This window comes from Delphinapterus leucas, chromosome 4 (genome assembly GCF_059928025.1).
Source record: "Delphinapterus leucas isolate spDelLeu-1000000601 "Yukka" chromosome 4, BTC_Dleu_Yukka2, whole genome shotgun sequence".
Lineage (NCBI taxonomy): Eukaryota > Metazoa > Chordata > Mammalia > Artiodactyla > Monodontidae > Delphinapterus > Delphinapterus leucas.
In genome coordinates, this window is record NC_143132.1 from 141,536,237 (window position 1) to 141,555,798 (window position 19,562).

The 19,562-nt window shown below is 34.3% G+C and overlaps 1 protein-coding gene across 9 annotated transcripts in view; it reads right to left on the bottom strand.

Moving 5' to 3' along the window:
- TBC1D5 (TBC1 domain family member 5) overlaps window positions 1-19,562 on the bottom strand; it is a 536,700-nt gene that overhangs the window by 465,338 nt on the left and 51,800 nt on the right. For all 9 annotated transcript variants that reach the window (XM_089911191.1, XM_089911189.1, XM_089911188.1 and 6 more), the window contains one exon: window positions 16,087-16,149. The gene's annotated coding sequence lies outside the window, so the exon portion shown is untranslated. The remainder of the gene's footprint in view (window positions 1-16,086; window positions 16,150-19,562) is intronic.

Genomic DNA, 19,562 nt, shown 5'->3' on the forward strand with positions numbered 1-19,562 from the left:
TTTCAATTTTTCTGTAATTCTCTGCAATTTTCTGCAATTTTTCTGTAACATTGTTCTTATATTAAACTTTTAAATCCATAATTGAACACTATTAAATGAAATGCTGTGTAAGTCAAAACACTTGAACTTATAAGAGAAAAATTAAGTAACAAGTATTTTTTATATATAAAATAATTTATAAAGGGATCTAAAGGACACATTAAAGAATTCACAATTCATTAAGCCCTTCTTTTTGAAAGAACTATTGATTTTGGATGGAATGTCTTTCCTTACAAGGCAAGCCTGAAAATCCATTAAGAAAAATTATTCTGAAATGGTGAATTTGCAGCTAACAATTATTAGATTATGACTTTAGTCTAGGTTTGTGGAAGAACACTCTAATAATTGATTAGCCTGAATTTTTTTTAAACGCTTATGAAGTGACAATAAGTTGCCTCCAGGGATATTTTTTCCCCCCAGGGATAATTTATTTATATTTTAAGTAACATAAAAGCATTTAATAAAACTATAACAAACAACCACTGACTTTTATTTCAGTCTCCCATTCTCTACAACTTTGCCATTGGAGTAATATCCCATATAAATAAAGGCCTTTGACTAACTGAACTGAGTTGCATTAAAAGTCACAACATCCCACATAATATTCAAATCTACGTATAATCCAGTAAAGGCATTCCAGTGAAAACCTACATGTTCTTAAATCTCCACGTGATTCATAGCACAGGAAAAGAAACGAGTGTGAACAGGGAAAGGAGAGGGTAAAAGGATTTGTTACCAGAGGCACAACACTAAGAGAGTTTCAATTAACATTTACATATTTTAATACCAGCTTAGCTTTTCAAGATTCTAGTTTGACTTTTTCATTCTTTGATTTTAGGCCCTATGCTATAGACTGTATTTAAATTAGTAGCAACCCATGATAACTTGAAATCCAAGCCCAACTAAAACTCATTTGAGTTGTATCAAACTATATAGGATTACTGAAATAATGAGTAATTATGTTTCATCTAGGCTGTTAATCTCCCTAAAGAATGAAACTGACTGATACTATCCTGTTAATACTCTTTCATAGACTTTTTTTTGGCTGCGTTGGATCTTCGTTGCTGCGCTCGGGCTTAGCTGCGGCGAGCGGGGGCTACTCTTCGATGCGGTGCGCGGGCTTCTCATTGCGGTGGTTTTTCTTGTGGCGGAGCATGGGCTCTAGGCGCACAGGCTCAGTAGGTGTGGCTCACGGGCTCTAGAGCGCAGGCTCAGTAGTTGTGGCGCATGGGCTTAGTTGCTCCACGGCATGGAGGATCTTCCCGGGCCAGAGCTCGAACCCGTGTCCCTGCATTGGCAGGCGGATTCTTAACCTCTGCGCCACCAGGGAAGTCCCTCTCGTAGACTGTTAATAGTTTTCAACTGAATGAAGTTAGAAAGCAAACCTCCTGGTCAAAAAGAATTCGACCAAAGGCAGTAAGAAAAGGTTACAAGCTGCCTTTCACATGCCACATCCAGTGGGCAAACAATTTATCCTGAATAAATTGTGAAGATTTAAAAATCTGGACTTTTCACATAAAAATCTAGATTTTCCCTCAGAAAAAAAAAAAAAGAATCACTAGATCTAGGGACTCTTGGCCTTCTTCTGGAAAAGCTCACCAGTTGTGTGGGTTCCCACCAACCTACTTTCTTCCTCACTTTCTATTGCTCACTAAACAACAGACTATAGGAACTAGGGTTTGTAGCCTATAAATAGAGTGCAGAGGCAGTGGGATCTTAATTCAAATCCCAGCTCCTCCACCTCCAAGCTGCTTAACTCAGGACAAGTGGTTTAACCTCTTTAAGGTTCAATTTCTCCATCACAGCGAAGCACAAAATAATGTTTAACTATCAGGGGTTAAAAGTGAAATAATGTATACGATACCAAACACAAAACTAGATGTTCAATAAATGATAGTTAATATTGCACTATTTGGATTGAAATTCTAAACCTAATTAAGATTTATCATAAACACTACCTTCCTAGATTCTACAGACACTAAAGGAAAAGTGAAATCACTATTGCCTTAGCAGTCTATAAGATCCTTTGTAAAATAAAGATAAGCACAGTAAATACCTCATAGGGTGGTTGTATTAAAGTATACGTAAAATGCTTAGAATGGTATATGGCACATACTAAGCACTAGAGAAGAATTAGTCGTAACTAACAGGAGTAGTAGCTGTCCTCAGAGAGCAGGCACACGTGAGCTTAATAACTGCGAGGGGAACTAAGGGAGTAAAAACGTGAATGAATGAATACAAGACAGTTACCAAGATTCTTTCTTTGTACACAGTCTTAAGAGTCCCCTCAAAAGTCCCGTATTTTCATGTTAAAGCTGAAAATCTCAGTGAAAACGAAGTTACTCTGATGTATAAACAAACTTCATGTTCTGGGCTTGAACATAAATAATTATTAAACTCTGATGGGAACAAAAGAATTGACCATAATTCCAAGCGTGAAGCATGCACATTATATGATGTTCATAACTTATTTCTGAAGGAGTTTTATTACAGTAGCCCTATTTCATGAATGCTAGAATCAGACCAATCTAGGCTAAGCTTCCTTGCTAGTTCTTTTATGCCTCCAAGGATCTCAGCAGCTGAGTGAAGGACCAGTACAAAGAATAACCTGACTATTTTTTAGGGCCTACTAGTTGCAAAGCCTCAGCCATTAAAAACAAAGAATGATGAAAATGGGGCTGGTCAAAGGCAGCAGTGGTTCTCTGTTAAATGGTATCATATCAAAACGATGATTTGATCTTTAGCATACTAATCATCTCAGTAGAAGTAGTTTTTAATTAGTCTGGGAATAATAAAGAAGCTCAATTCTTCAAATATTTAATTTAACAAAAGATAAAGACAGTATCCCCTGGTTAAAGTGGTATGTAAGTTCCAGGTCCCCTGCCACATCATAGAAATCCTTTCACAGCACTCAAAACAATGAGAAAAAGCAACAAACTTGACTTTAAAAAGAGTAATTTCCTTTCCAACCTAAATAAACTTTACACAAAGTTGCCTCTGATCGTGGATTAAACAAGCTGCACTGCCAGCATCAGGGGAGGGTGTGAGGAGATCTAGCAGGTGCTGCAGTTTATCACAAAACCGTCTAAAATAATTGGAAGTGACAACCAGCACTACCACAAATGATTTATTAGTCTTTCACTCAGCTTTTCAGCTTCCTCGGGGCCAGAATAAATAATTTACCAACTCTGTATCTTCCAATCATTAATTCTTCCCTATGCATCCAAACTACATTTAACTCCGCTGGGTTCGGTGGAATAAAACACACAATAGGAATATTTTTCCAGATACAGAATTATCTGACCTTACGAGAAGGCAAATTTATCAAGATGTACAATCCAGATGTAGAAGAATTTCAGGGCTCAAAGTCAGCAACTGCAGATGAGTTGGTGGGAATAAAATCAAGTGAAGAGGAAATGAAAGCAGAGCCTAGGGAAGAGCTCTCACACAGATGAGGAAAGGTTTCAGTGACTGCGGACAGCAAACCTAAGCAGCCACCTAGCACGCTGACACCAGAGACTTTCACCCACGATGAGAGTCAATTCATTGACTACTTACCGTCTCCCCTAAAACTCCCCTAAGTTACAGAAAATATGCAGTCCTCCCTCAAGAAAAAGGTCAAAACTTTAAAACGTGAACACACAGGAATTTTTTTCATGCAAAACGGACTTTATAATACAGGGCAAGATGAGGCAGCTTCTTTAAAACATTTTAGTAACTATTTTGAATGAGTTCAGGAGACAATTACATACACCCTGAAATTCTAAAAAGGCAATACAGGCAATTTTATCAAAGAAATAAATACTCCAAAAAATTCTGAGAGTGACTTTAAAAGGTATGTCCATTAATTATGTAGAAAAACCACACAGAAAGCCAAAAAAATTACATCTTAAATCCATTTCTGATGTAAGCTAGTCTTTGTCTCATTAAATCAGCATCTATGATTAAAAGAGAGATCATTTTTGGTACATAACGTATTGCACTGTTAGAGCAGCATCTGTTTATTGCACAGCATAAACATTTTTCAGCTTTGTGAAACTACTGATACACAAGAAGTGATGCGGACATAGCAATGTATTTAATCTTTTTTTATTCCAAGAAGAAGTACTTTCAGTGAAAGGGTTAATAACATTAATATTCTAATATCTGGCATTCTATGAGGCATATCAAGCTGCTGGGCACACAGTCAAAGAATTTCATAGAGTGACAGCTTTCTCTTCAATGGTTTGAGAGTACATCACAATTCAAATCTTAAGTGTGTAATATAGGGCTAAGTATACTTCTAAATATATGACTTCCACCAAAATATGAAATGCACTAAAATAAGTCCAGCTAATGAAAATTATAATATAAATGTGAATCCAAAGAATGTAATTTAGATGATAAAAGGTTCAAATAATCTCTTAAAAATTCCAAAATGTTCACAAATAAGAGAGTACCATTTTCAAGACTCAATACTTCACTGTCATTAACTGAAACAATTACATAACGACATGGGCACAAAAGCATATTGTTTACATCAAGCCAAACCACATAGTACTTACACACAGACCCAGTGCACTTGTTGCTGTGGCAAAATAAACCCCCAGATAGCATAGGTCCTAGCCTCCCACAGGTGAAAATAAAAACAAAAATGGTAAACCTGGAAAATGTAACAAAAGCCATCTTTTTCAAGCAAATATCAAAAAAAAAGATAGAGATGTTATATTTTTCATATGGGTCGGAGAGAATAGGAGGATGTTTTTTTAAAAAAGCAGCAGGACAAGGCTCTCTGCAGGCTTCTTTGCAATTGGTTTTAAATGTCAGAGGAACTTCAGCAAGAAAAGATAAAGCAATGCACACTCTAGTGGCACAAAATGGCCTGAGGATGCCGCCTAATGCCAGCACCTGGACGCAGTGGCCTAAAAGTTGATGGCAGCTTGTCCCACGTGCTGCAAACCGTGAGCCCGGCAGAGCCACAGGGATATCTGTGGAAAAAGTCTGGGCAAAGTAACCTGACCCTTAAATGCCCATCCAAAGACAAAGACAGACCCAAACTGCGGTACTGGTGTTGTCCTATTAGAGAACAATTAAAATTAATAAACCAGATGTAAAATCAAAAGCAAGGAATAGCTCAGAAACAATGTTGGGTAAAAAAGATAAAAAGGCAAACTGCATAAAGACTAACAGAATATTTCAGTTTAGTAAGAACACTCAATGAACACATGAATGTAGGTATAGTCTAAAAACACGGACAGAAAGGATATAAACCAATTCCAGGGTGATGGTTATCTCTGGGAAAGGAAGGACTTTAAAATGTTTTTTGAAAATATATACAGCAAATGTCAATATACAAAGTCTGCATGCTAAATACAACGTTGCCTGTTCTATTTATCCTCTGTACTTTTGTGAATACTTGAACAATTTCTTAAATATTTTAAATCTAAGCCATGTTGTACATAATTTTCTTCCTAAAAATTAAAGCAATTTCACAATATTTTTACCTGAAACATGAGGGTCTACCTTTTTAAAAATCATTGCTTTGGTTGGTCTCCATATTCAAAAATTTTTATATTCCAATCTAAAAAAACTAAAAATTCTACCCTCTTTTCATAGATGATTTGGCTTAGTAACAATTTCAAATCATTAGTTCTCAGGAGATTCCACGGTTTATTTCAGACTTGAACTGAGGGATTCCACTACATAGACCTCCTAAATGAAGTTTAAAACATTCTTCCCCGGCCTCTGAATAACTAGTTTCATCATTTGTTGTAGAGCAAACAGGCTGAAGACCTGACTCTACTCCTGGGCTCTAACTTCCCAGTGGGAACCTATCACTTCATTAGTGAATATGTTCCTTCTCATTTTCTCTGTTTATGTGAGGTATTAAACTTATGTTTAAAAAAAAAAAATTCCTAGTAAGTCTTCAGATGTATGTAACGAAACCTTACTCTAAAGAAATCAGGACCACAGTGACAAGCTTCCTATCTTGTATTAAAATTATCTGTAGTCAAATTTAAGTTCAGCCTCATTTCTTTATAGGCCTTTGGAAATTTGACAGGTCATCTACAGCTAAATAGAAACAAGATGCCTCCCATTTACAATCATATTTGTGCACAAAAACAAAAGTTTAATACACTTTTTGTCACCACGAAGGAAATATCAAAGATACTGTTAATCTTCACCAAAACTGATCAATATTCTCTCAAAGTAGCATCCATCTGATTTAAAGAATTACTGGCTTGTTATCTTAAACAAGAAATTATATTCAACTTATATTGATGTTTTCTATCTGAAGGGTGTCATGCAATATTGTAATTTATCTCATAAATCTACTAGAGTGTGATCAAATTCTATCAACTCTGATTGGCATAAATTTGAAACAATGAAGCAATCACATCTGTTAAGCAGTTCTAGCTTGCTAGACAACATTTTAAAAGTTTATACAATAACATATTTTTTCTCCATAAGACCTTCCTGTAGTTGATTTCAGTTGATTTGTATGTGTACTGGGTTCAGTGGGATACAGAACAAAAGATAAGAAAAGGAGATGGAAGAAGTGTGGGAGATGGATTGACAGAGATGGTTTAAGTATGAACTTCAAACACTCGGAAAAATATTTTAACAAAACTCCAAATGAATTACAAGGTGTCAAGATAGGAAAACAAGTTCATTTGAATAAAAACTATATAGTATATCTAACTTTATCCTGAAACTACTCCTTAAAAATATGAATGCTGAATTTAAATGAAAATACATGGGCATAAAACAAAGAATTCAAACCATGCTTTACAGAACAAAACAATATTGTACAGCAAAATTTACCACCTACCTTTTTTGGTGCAAAATTCCTAATTTTTGAAACTTAAATGATTATTATGAAAACATTATAATAGTATGTATATAAGTTAATAGGTGAGAAACACAATATTCCAAAAGTAATTCTATGTAATTTTAAAGACATTTCAAATTAGCAAGTGAACTCAAGGATGAAAATGATTAGGCCCTAAAGATATATGGGGTGTACGGGCTAAAATGACAGAGAAATATTAAAAATAAAATTTAGGACACTGTTAAGTAACTTCATCAAGTTACTGATCCTACTGCTTTATATCATCATGACTAAGATATGACTTAATAGGATGTGAACATTCTACTAAATGTTAGCTAATAATAGCTAAATTATTATTATAAATCCCATCTGGGCCATTCATTGACAGTTAATCATATACAATGTTGAGACATTTCTCATCCTATTGAACTTTGTACTTGCCACTCCTTACATGCATACATCTTCACTCCAAAGTGATACCTCTTCTTCGACTTCCCCTTCATACCAACCAGGGCCTTGTATGTACTCAGTACATATTTGCTGATTGATTTCTTTTAACTTATATGAAAACATGACTCATGAGTCAAACAGTTTAGATTAAAACAATTTTATTCCCTACCATTAAAGTTGAAATTAATAAAACAAAACAATATTACGATCAAAGGAAAACTTCCCAGAAAGAGACAATAGGTAATTCTGATGGTGGAAAGTGAACTCAAGACAGTGACAGAGGTCTTTTAATGAAATCTTGCGCTAACTCAGATGTTTTCCTTTTGTCTGTGGATATGGCAGGCTTTCACAAAACAAGTATATCTTATTTTCTTAGAATTTTTCAATTTGGAATTACTGGAATGCTTTGCTAACCAAAGATGACAAAACTTTTTTCTCCATTCTTGCTTCTTTTCTATGATTTTGTTGTACTCTCCTTAATATATAAAACTATCCACTAGTCATCTATTCTTTCGTATCCTGTAGATTAATTTCTAATTAAATGCATAAAGAAATTGAAGCTGTCATGACTACTCTGTAATTTAGCTTCAATATAAAGACATTTTTTGATTACAGCAGGATACTAAAAATACTAGTATTTTATTTAAAAAAAGTAAATCTCCATTAAGTTTTATTTTTTAATCTATCAAACATTCACTGAATAGGATTAAATAAGAAATAATTACAATTCTTCTGATAAAACTGTACTGTTGCTACCTATTATCAACCTCATTTCTGTATTTTATGTTTTCATTCAAGAAACATTATGCTTTGCACATAGGCACTGGTAAAAATAAGACAATTCGTGTTTTTCTTACAAAGATAAGCAATGAACTAATTATTACAACATGGTATAATATGTGTTCTACAAAGGTCTGTGGAAGGTGAGGAGATATCACTGAGGAATCAGGGAAAGCTTTCAAGAGCTACATCCTGCAAGTTGAGTAAGCCAGGAAAAGAGGTATGGAGTGAACAGCACATACAAAGATCGACTGAACAAAGATTAACCACATGGGTTTATTTTCTCCTTCCCCAAACCCCAAAGAGAACTCAGATTTTTGGAAAATAAATGACTTATCAAAGGAAGTAACTCGTAAAAGAACTTATAAAAGACACTGAGGAAAAGGCGAACCATTTTGCCCACAGTCCAGGAACATTCAACTTCACACATCCTGCTGTAGAAAAATGGAAACTACAAGAAATGGAAAAACAAACTTAGCTAACAAACAAACAGGGGGAAGAAAATAACTTCCCCAAACTGAAGGACTTGCTTCCAGAATGAAGGAGTCCCCAGAAAATCCAGTATAAACAATGAACAAAATCCACTCCAAGGCACATCATCATAAAAATTCAGAGACAAAGATTCTAAAAGTTTCCATAATTATAAAAACAAGTCATGCACAGCAGAAAAAAATGTAGAAGGGGAAAAAAAGGCAAGGAACCTCTCAGTAGCAAAACTGAATGCTGTGAAACAAAGTCTTCGAAATTCTAAAAGAAAATTATGCTGCAACGTAAAATTCTATACCCAACCAAACCACTAATCATGTCTGACAGTAAAATAAAGACATTTCAACCCTCCCTAAGATCTTTTTCATATAATGAGGAAGTTAGACCAGAAAAAAAGACGATGAGTTGGGATTCACATATAAGGAAAAGAGAAAAGCGATCCAACCTCCAAGGATATCAAATCTTTGACTTTCTTCTAGAACACATGAGAACACCATAGCATAACTCTGAATGAAAATGGCAGTAGCAGTTAAACAAATAGGAAATAATACCAGAGGAAGCAATTAGAAGCAAGTATTCTTATATTATACACCTACTACACTTCAACTAAAAAAAAAAAAAGGAGCAAGTATTCCTTGAGCAAAGATGCCACTGAAATTAGAGGGAACCCCCATGACAATGGCTCTTAGTCTTCAGACGACAGTCTCTACATTACACCAGGATCAAATGACTGCCGAACTGTTGCACATTCATCTCTCAAGTTATGCTCACATGCACTATAAACAGTGTCACTTTGAAGATAAGCAAAACCATATTATACAAAAATGCATGTACACACACACACACACACACACACTTTCATCCAAGACAGGGTTTAACTGTATTACTTTATAATTAGGTTTCACTTAAAGAGCCAACAACAAAATGAGTGTGTATATGGTTGGTTAGCATTAGTTATTTTTCAAATTTTCACTTATAAAATATCAAAGAAATCAAAAAAAAATCAAAGAAATCAGAGTAAGCCCATATATTCCTAACTAGAAGAGTGTTTATGCTAAAATATTTAATCCTATGTGAATTGTTGGCTTTGACATTTTTTTCATCCATATAAGAAGCTCCAATCTAATCTGGAAGCATCTTTTAAGCATAAGAGTTAGAAGAGCTATAAGGAATAAGTGCACATTTTGAAAACAGTGGTTCTCAATCCCACCAGATCCAATGCCCCTTTCATTCCCTGTACTGTTCTGAAATGAAATTCAGAGTTAATAAAATCTACACATAGAATGTCTCTTTAAAGAAAAAAATCAGGGACTTCCCTGGTGGTCCAGTGGTTAAGACTCCGCGCTTCCATTGCAGGGGGCGCGGGTTCAATCCCTGGTTGGAGAACTAACATCCCACATGCAGTGTGGTGAAGCCAAAAAAAAAAAAAAAAAATTAATTCTAAACCATGTTATTAATTAAAATTTTATTTCATTACATAAATGCTTAGACATAACTACTTAAGAAGTGCAAATAAAACAGTCACATATTTGCATCTATATATAATAAATAAGCTTGGATCTAAGAGGAAAAAGATCACAAGTCATTCTCTGTAAGTACCAAAAAAATGAAACAGGAGAGGTATAAGAGAACTCTAGAATAAAAATTAGTATTGAGATAAGTGATTACAGATAAAAATTAAATTGAATATGAAAGAGAAAGATAGAAATAAGCTTAAATGAAATAAAGATTAAAATGTCAAGACAAATTACATACTGTTGAAACAGAGAAAATTATGAAATGTGGTTATTAGTACAACTGACCTGGGTTTTATTTCTAGGTGTAGTGTCAAAATAATTACCTATACTAAGGTTGTTACACTGCGGTTACAACCTATCCCAGAAAACCTACCACACTGTCAAGGAATTAAGTCTCTAGTAGTTTAAAATACTACAATAAAGACTATATCCCCCCAAAATATTGCCAGTGGCGTGGGTAAAGAAATTTAAGAAGTTACAGAGAATTTGTATAATAGATTGCTTATTGGAGATGGTACCACAGTAATAGCGGTACAACATAAAAATATAACATAAAAATAAATCATTTTAAAATATATTTTTAACAATGCATTTATTATCATTCTAAAAAAAAAATTTTAACATTTAGGATGGCAATCATGAAATATCTAAACAATCCTTACTAACTAACAAAATTCAATTAATTTAATTTAGATCCATTAATTTAAAATTTAGTTTGCTATTAAAAGAGTCTTAAATATCCTGTTACATATTTGCAACCAGTGTAACAGAGCTTCCAGTAAACTGCATTGCTGAACTGAAAACTTTTCACCGAAATACCTAGTTAGAAATGCTATAAATCAGGAAGTGGAAGAATGTGTGAAGTACATACAATTTTGAGAGAATTTCTTTATTCTACTGAAGATTCCCCTCAACACAAACTTCCCCTAAAGTATCAGATTGCTCATGTAACATCTTACAAACAACTGTCAGTAATATTACATACTGAAGTATTATCTTTGAAGAGAGTTTAAGCAAGCAGACATTCAAAAGTTATGTGGTTCTCAGGACAGTTTTCTGTAGTCTGAGACTGTCCCATGCATTGCAGGACACCTAGCATCCCTGATCCCCACCCATCAAATGCCAGAAACACTCCTTATAATTATTGTGACCAGCTAAAGTACTCCTTAATTTCCCAAATTCCCCTCATAGGGCTTTACCACCCTTGCTAGAAGTCTTATAGAAAGAAGCATGCTATGGTGCGGAACTATATGAAAAAATGTGTTTCAAAAACAGAAAGAAACATTTTTATCAATTATACTAAAAATTATAACTTGCAATTTTATCCTCTTCCAAACATTCTTTCTTCAGCCTATATTTTTTGGTATTGTGTACTGAGGCTAACTTAAAGAGATTTGTTAACCACTCTAGAACAGATGTATATTCTCTTTATATGTTTTTTAATAGAAAGCTTTCCTATATATGACCTTTTCAATACTCCAACTTTTACTTAGCTGAATTAAAGTCAAAAATAGAATCTAATCAATAGATTGTACATGTATAGGCATGCCATGCTTCTATAATTTCATTTGTTTGATTTTATTTTCTATTTTTGTTGTTGCTGTGTGGTTTGGGTTTAGTGTTTCATTGAGCAGCATCAATACTAAGGTGGTCAACACTAAGACACTGCGTTTAGTCAGGACAGGATTCAGTATTATTAAAGACTGTTATGTGTCAGTATTATCTAGTGCCCTAGGAAATCCATGCAGTACAAGAGTCCCCTTTTTTACTCTGCAAACTCTAAATTTAATAAGGTTCTATTTAATTAGTGCAGGATTCAAATACACGTTCATGCCAAATTTTGCAACCACACGGGAGGTAGGGGAAAGATATTTCAAACACTTACATGGGAACAACCTTAGGTTGCTGTCTTAAAATATCAGTGCAGGATGCAAACTACTTCACAGATTATCCACAAAACGGATGAGGTGTGAAAGAAATTCTGTGCTTAACGTGACCTTTGGCTGTACTTTTACTTGTCATAATTATAAAGGAGGTACTCTCAGAGCCAACACATAAGCTATGTTATTACTCTTACAATTATAGTAGTATCTAGCCAAGTGCTTCATATACTGTGACAAACTCGAGGCAAAATATACGGAAGCTCTTACCTTTGTTACAAGGCCTAACAGGCCTTGCTGAACAAAAAGAGTGCTGCTATTATACATACGTATGAATAAGAACTACTGCATAAGAATTTTTCTTTTTAATGTTCATTAAAATACAAATATGCCAGTGTGGTTACCTAGTTCAACTTAACAAGTCATCTATTCTCTAAGTGCAAAACAACTTGAAATTTAAATTTAATACCTAATTGTGACTTTACTAAATACATGTCAAGAAGGAATTAAAAAGAAAACTATACAAAAACCAAAAACCTTTAAGCAACTCTCTTCTACATATTCCTATTTTCCCACACAGAATTTCACCAAGGAAAAAGAGTTGTTTTCAAAAATGCTTTGGCAAACTGCCAACTTATCAATATAAATGACAGACATGTAACATGATTTTTTAAGGAAAAAAAAAACACTACTGGATCATCTAACATAAAATTATAAATTCTGAACGTATAACAAATAGAATTAGTTTTCCGTACAATGGCAAATATACCATTTATCAGAAGATTTACAAAGCAAAACAAGTATTAAAAATCCTGTAATGTATGATACGAAGAAAAACTTTACAACTATATACTATATTATGACCAACTTTGCCATACTCATCTTTCTGTTCCCAATAGTAATACCTCCTCTTTATTTTCACCTGGAAAATAGGTTCCAAAAGCTGTAAAACATCAGAGTCACACTTTGTAAGTCATAAACACAAACTGCCTAGGTTGGCTAACAAAATCACATAAATACTGGCCATAAAAGAAGTTTGTTTTATCATAAAATATTTTTAAAAATATTGTATATGAATTAAGATTGCTCTTAAATATGCATTATATACACTGTTAGGGACTACTCAATAGGAATCTGAGATGTTACTAGGGTGACCAGAGGTCCCAATTTGCCCAGGATGGTACTAATTTACGCCTATTGTCCTGGCATTCATACAGATGCAATTATTTATGGCACTCACACCAACATCACCCAAGATTTGACCTAACAGAGCCCTGGTAATGGTCTTGGGCTTAAGAGTCAAAAGAAGTGATCTGAGCGTTAGACATCCACCAGGCAAACATTCAATTTCCCTGAGGCACAAATTCTTCTGTATTTAATTCAGATCCACTATACAGGATTATAAGAAGAATCAAATCAGAAAATTCAAGAAGCTCAAGTACTACCTACTGTTTAAAAAAGATGACCAAATGAAACACAAACTGAATATACTTAGCAAGTTAAGTCTATCAGAGATATAAATAACTACAGTCTCCATAAACAAACAAATGAAAACAACTCAGGTGAAAAACTACATTACAGAATTGTAATGTAGCATAATTACATTACAGATTTGTAATGTAATACAAATAAAACTACATAAAACTACATTAAAACAACAATAAAGCTACATTACGGAATTGTAATGGGCTAAGAAGGACCTTCGGGAGTCACACTAAATGAGTCCCAATTCCAGCACCATCACTTACTGTCAGCTGTGTGGCAAAGAGCAAGTTACTAGGTCTCTGTTTCCTCATTCATAAAATGAAGATAATAACTGTACTTCTCTCACTGGAAAGAGTAACAAATAATCCATGTGAAAGATGATGTGAGCACTGTGCCTGCACATAATAAGTGCTCAGTAAATGCTAGCTACTATTATGACAATCTCCATCAACATCTCTTTTCAAAAACAAGTCCTAAGAAATTATTCAGGAGACAATTTCACATATGTGTGCATGTGTGTGTGTGCACATATGTGTATCTGTATCTTCCAATTAAAGATCACTTGGATGACACAGCTATATGTTATAGTGTGGGCTGGGTATATTACACAACTAGTATAGGAGATCTTATTCAACATTGGACAAGGTAGCTTTTTTCTCTGAAAGAAGTCCACAGTGGCATCCTGAAGCACACTTTAAAATAAAAGTCCATATCTAACAATATCTGTGGCTGTTCATCTAGAGAACAGAAGAGTCACAGATATGTACAATAAACACATTTTTAAATCCATGTATATAAATCAAATGAAACCGCTTCCTTTAAGGAAAGCATATGAAGATACTAAAGCAATATCCCAATTAAACATTAATATAGTCAATATTTCAAAATAAGAAATTCGGGTTTACATATGCACAGTTTAAAATTCTATAGTGAGGGCTTCCCTGGTGGCGCAGTGGTTGAGAGTCTGCCTGCCGATGCAGGGGACGCGGGTTCGTGCCCTGGTCCGGGAAGAGCCCGTATGCCGCGGAGCGGCTGGGCCCATGAGCCATGGCCGCTGAGCCTGCGTGTCCAGAGCCCGTGCTGCGTAACGGGAGAGGCCACAACAGTGAGAGGCCCACATACCGCAAAAAAAAAAAAAAAAAATTCTATAGTGAAACCTGTCTACAGAGGTCATTTTCCCTATATTTCAACAGCATATAGTTCAACTTGAAATGTACAACACTGCTTCTCTCTGAAATGTTAAAACTGTAAAGTACACAGTAATTCACTGCAAGCAAACACAGGAGAAAGGCTATGTTGTCACATGATACCCTTTAACCCAAACAATTACTTTAACTTATTCATTAAACCCATTCAAAAAGAGAACACTAATAACTTGTGCTACCTTACGAAACAGAGTCAGAACTAAGAAGAAATACTTTATTTGGTTAAAAATAGAAACTTCGCATAAGAGAATTATTAGGTAAAGACAGAGAAATTATAGCTGGCATTTATAAAAGACCTTGTACATTTTTAGCTCATTAAAATAAAGTGGTATAAAACTTTCCATAAGAGATATGGTATAAAATAAGTATGTCACTAAGACTGATATAAAAATCTATATAAACATCATGCTGCTTTCCAAATACACATACAACAGGTATTTAAAAAAACAAAGGGCTACATCAAATTTATATCTCAGGAATCCAAATCTAAGTTGGACTTCATTTCTCTGAGCTTTCCTAAAAATATTCCAGTAGTAAAATAGCTTTGCCACTAAAATAAAATAACTAAGACTCCATTATCTATTCTATAGCAAGTAAGAAATACCGACCTGCCGTTTAGAGATACCAAGGATAATGTGGACTGAGGTTTATATGTTCTGTCTCACCTTACAGGCTATAGGCTATATCATTAATTTGTAAGTGACTCTACAATAAGTATGCACACAACAAATAAATATTCTATCATGGGTAACCCTAAACAGGTAAATTTAGAACTAAACAAAGCATAACTGAAATTTTATCACTACCATAAATTACTTTTTAAAAAAATCCCTGGGTATTGCAATGAATATACTTTTGCCTTAGAGCTAATACTTTAATTTTAAAGACCCACAAAAAAAAAAAATCAAAACTAGTCAGTAACAATGCAGCAACTAAAAGCAATAAACTCAAAATTAAGTTATAAATAATTTAAAGCATGTCATGAAGATGTATTAATAATTCATCAGATAAATAATTTACTAAATAATCAAATAAATAAATAATGAAATACATAAATAAATCAGCAAATAAATAATTCTGCAAAATAACCTAAACAATAAATCACCCAAACAAATCACAAACCTACAAAACTACAATGATTCTTTGGATTCTGATAGTTTTAAATAAGCAAATGTACATAAACTAGATCAATCCTTGTTAGAATTAGAAATATTTTTCAATGCTATTTGTAAAATCCTCATCTCAGTACATAAGAACACATTTTCAATTTTTAAAAGACTGCATAGGATTAGTTCTTATAAATTATTAACATGATTATAATATATCCTCTTCTATATTTTACATATAATAACTCTGCCTAACATATTTTCCCCCAAACAACTGGATACTTAAAATATTCTTAATTTACAGTTCTTTTTCAAAGCAATACTTACAGTACAATAGTGCTATAGTCTTTCTGATAGCTTTCCTATCTTCACCAAGTCTCTGGAAATTTTCTGCAAGGGATAGAAGAGTTAGAATAACCTTAATTATTATAGACAGCACTTCATTCACTGGTGAACAATGCTTTATAACTCTACAAAGTAGCAATGGGAAGTGGAGGTTATTAGCTGTGAACTTTGTCAAGTTTTTAGAAGTCTTAAGTGGACTAAGCACAAGCTGATAGAGGCCTGGCTTCCTCTAATGGAGCTGTTACAATTGGAGGGATTTCAGATGTGAAGACAAAAACTTCTGAAGGTCAAAGCGACTGGCTGACATCTAATGCTATCAACAACTGGAGAAGCTCACAGTCCCTGAAAGAACACAGGAGATCACTTAACTGTTACAATGTGAATGCTGCGACAACCTAATGGGAGCACCACAAAGAGACAAAACACAACTGACCTCATAAGTCAGTCTTCACTTAACATTTATTTCAGGTTTTTATCCACCCACAGTATAGTACTCTTGAAGTCCATAAATAGCAGATCCTAAACTGTGATAGCCTTTCCCACAGAAATAAGAACTTTGTAATGAGTGTTTGACACTTTCAAGGGAATAAATCCAAACAGTATAGCACAACATCTGAAGAGAAAGAAACTAAAATTAAAATATTTTGATAATCTAGCTCAATGAATTCTCAAACAACTTAGGTAATATTTTACCTATTTCACAATCAAGGAAAATGAGGCTCAGCAAGAGTCTGTATGCTGCCTGCGGTCCCCAAGGGGCAGGAAGATTCTAACTTTTTCTACACCACTTCACGTGAAGGGTCACTGAACTACAGGCTCCTTCAATTTGAGCCCACCTTAAAAATACAGCAAATCCTAAAGCTTCGAAAATTGGTTAGAGCAATGGTTTTCAACTGGGGGTGATTTGCCTCCCAAGGGACATTTGGCAACGTCTGGAAACATTTTTGGTTGTCACAACCAGAGAGTATTACTGGCATCTAGTGGGTAGAGATTAGGGATGCTGCTAAACATCCTACAATGCACAGGATAGTCTCCCACAACAAATAATTATCTGCCCTAAAGTGTTAATAGTGCTGAGGGTGGGAAACTCTGGGTTAGCGTAAAAGGTCTTTCAGGGCTGTGCAGTTTTCCTGTTATAAAATAATACACATTTGGTTCAGGGATATAAAGTCTTTTTTTATGTGTGTGGAACACCCTGGATAAAAATGTGTATACTGTGGAGAACGGGTATATGGGAACTCTTTGTACTTTCTGCTCAATTTTTCTATAAACCTAAAACTTCTCAAAAAATAGTCTAGTAACTTTTTAAATGTGTATCCTTCACTTCTTTCACCAAAGTTATGAGTAACTGTCTTAGAATCAATACCCCAAAATACGTCTAAAGTTATAAATTAAAATTTTTTTAAATTTCATTTGTCAAAATTCTTCCAATAAAGTTAATGAGAGCATTAAAAGTCACATTTATGAACTAACTCTGTCTAAATGACTAGCCAAGATATCTAATAAATATTACAAATTCATAGGGCTTTAAGAGATTTTGATACACTACAATTAATAATCTTCAATATTTAGTGATTTCTTTTGCCTAAAAGCTGTCATACATTTTCTGAAATATTTGTGGTAATTATTAAAATCATTTGAGAACAAAATTCGGCAATATAATTATCAAAGAACTCCAGAAAATACATATCAAGTATTTCCCTTTCAATGCCAATTAATCTCTCTCCAGTCTCAAAGTAGATTTTGGTTTTCAACATGGATCTAGAATCTACCATGACACAATGCATGTTTCCTTATATTGGACCCATCACAGTACTGCACAGAGCATCAAACAATGGCATCCTTTATCAGCTAGGGTTAGGTCATATCCTTCCCAAGACAAAAAAATTTTTTAATAATTATAATATAATGACTTAAGAGAGGAAAAAAACAAAGGGAGAGAATTTCTCCCATGTAAATGTCTAGAAGTGGACAATCAAAGGCTGATGTGGCCGCTCCAAATATTAGGAATCCAAGTTCTTTCCATCTTTTTGCTCTACCATATACTGTTCTATTAAAAGTCACCTCACACTCCAAGAAGGCTATGGGGAGCAGCAAGAAGGAAGGGGAAGAAAGGCCCATCTCACTCTCTTCTAATGCTCATATTTCAGCTTACAGCTTCGCAACCATAACCAGTCCTTTGGCCACACCTAACCACTTGAGGGGATAGGAAACACAGTCTCCAAATTTGGTAATACTGCCCACATATAAAATTGGGATTCTTTTTATTAAGGAAGACAGGGAGAACGATTTTGTGGAGCGAATTATGAGAGGCAGACTATGGTGGAGGTAACAACTCTTCAAAGAAAATGGGAGATGTACTCAAAATTTTCATTAGAGTGGTTCACTGGGAGACTAGGATTGACATATATACACTACCATGTGTAAAACAGACAGCTAGTGGGAACGTGCTATAAAGCACAGGAAGCTCAGCTCGGTGCTCTGTGATGATCTAGAGGGGTGGGGTGGGGGTGGGGGTGGGAGGGAGGTCAAAGAGGGAGGGAATATGTATATCTATACATATAGCTGATTCATTTCATTGCACAGCAGAAACTAACACAACATTGTAAAGCAATTATACTCCAATAAAAAAATTTTTTAAAAAAAGACCTGGAAAGAAAAAACTATGTGTATATGTACGTTCATGTGTATATGTGTGTGTATATATATTTACGGAAGAAAATCTAAATGTTTAACAATAGGTGTATGGTTAAATAAATTTGGGGATAATCTCAGAACAGAATGCTATGTAGACACTAAATAACACTTCAAAAAATTTTTACAGATATGGAAGAATGTTCATAATATTATATGAAAAAGAATAGACTATATAACACGTTTCATATGAAATAATCCCTATTTTAAATAAATATACATACTTACAAACATACACATATACACACAGTATACACTGATATCTATATACAGGCACATTTTATATCTATATCTAGAGAGAAACTGAGACCATATAAAAATCAAGAGAACAGGATTAAATGATAATAGTGGTTTAGGCTTTGGGAAGCAACTTTCATTGCTTTCTAATTCTTCTACAATGAAAACATATTATGCTTTTGATTTTTTTATGAAGATTTTGGCCTAGATGAGGAAAAGCACTTTATAAAGGTAATTAGATTCAAGCTTTAATTTATTTTGTTACTTGGAACTTGGTGATAATTTTAAAAAGCCGGGGGGGATCTATAGCTGCGCTGTATCTTTCCCAACTGGGGCAAAATATACATGTTCCTCCTGAGTTAACAGTAAGAAGCTAACCTCTCTATGCCCAACTTGTTTTCAACTTACTAACATTCATATATCACATTTATCAGCTTTACACAACTCACTCCTAACCAGATGCTACATCCATCATTCCTAACAATTTACCCTGACATATTGATTACTTTGCTCATCTCATTCTGTAG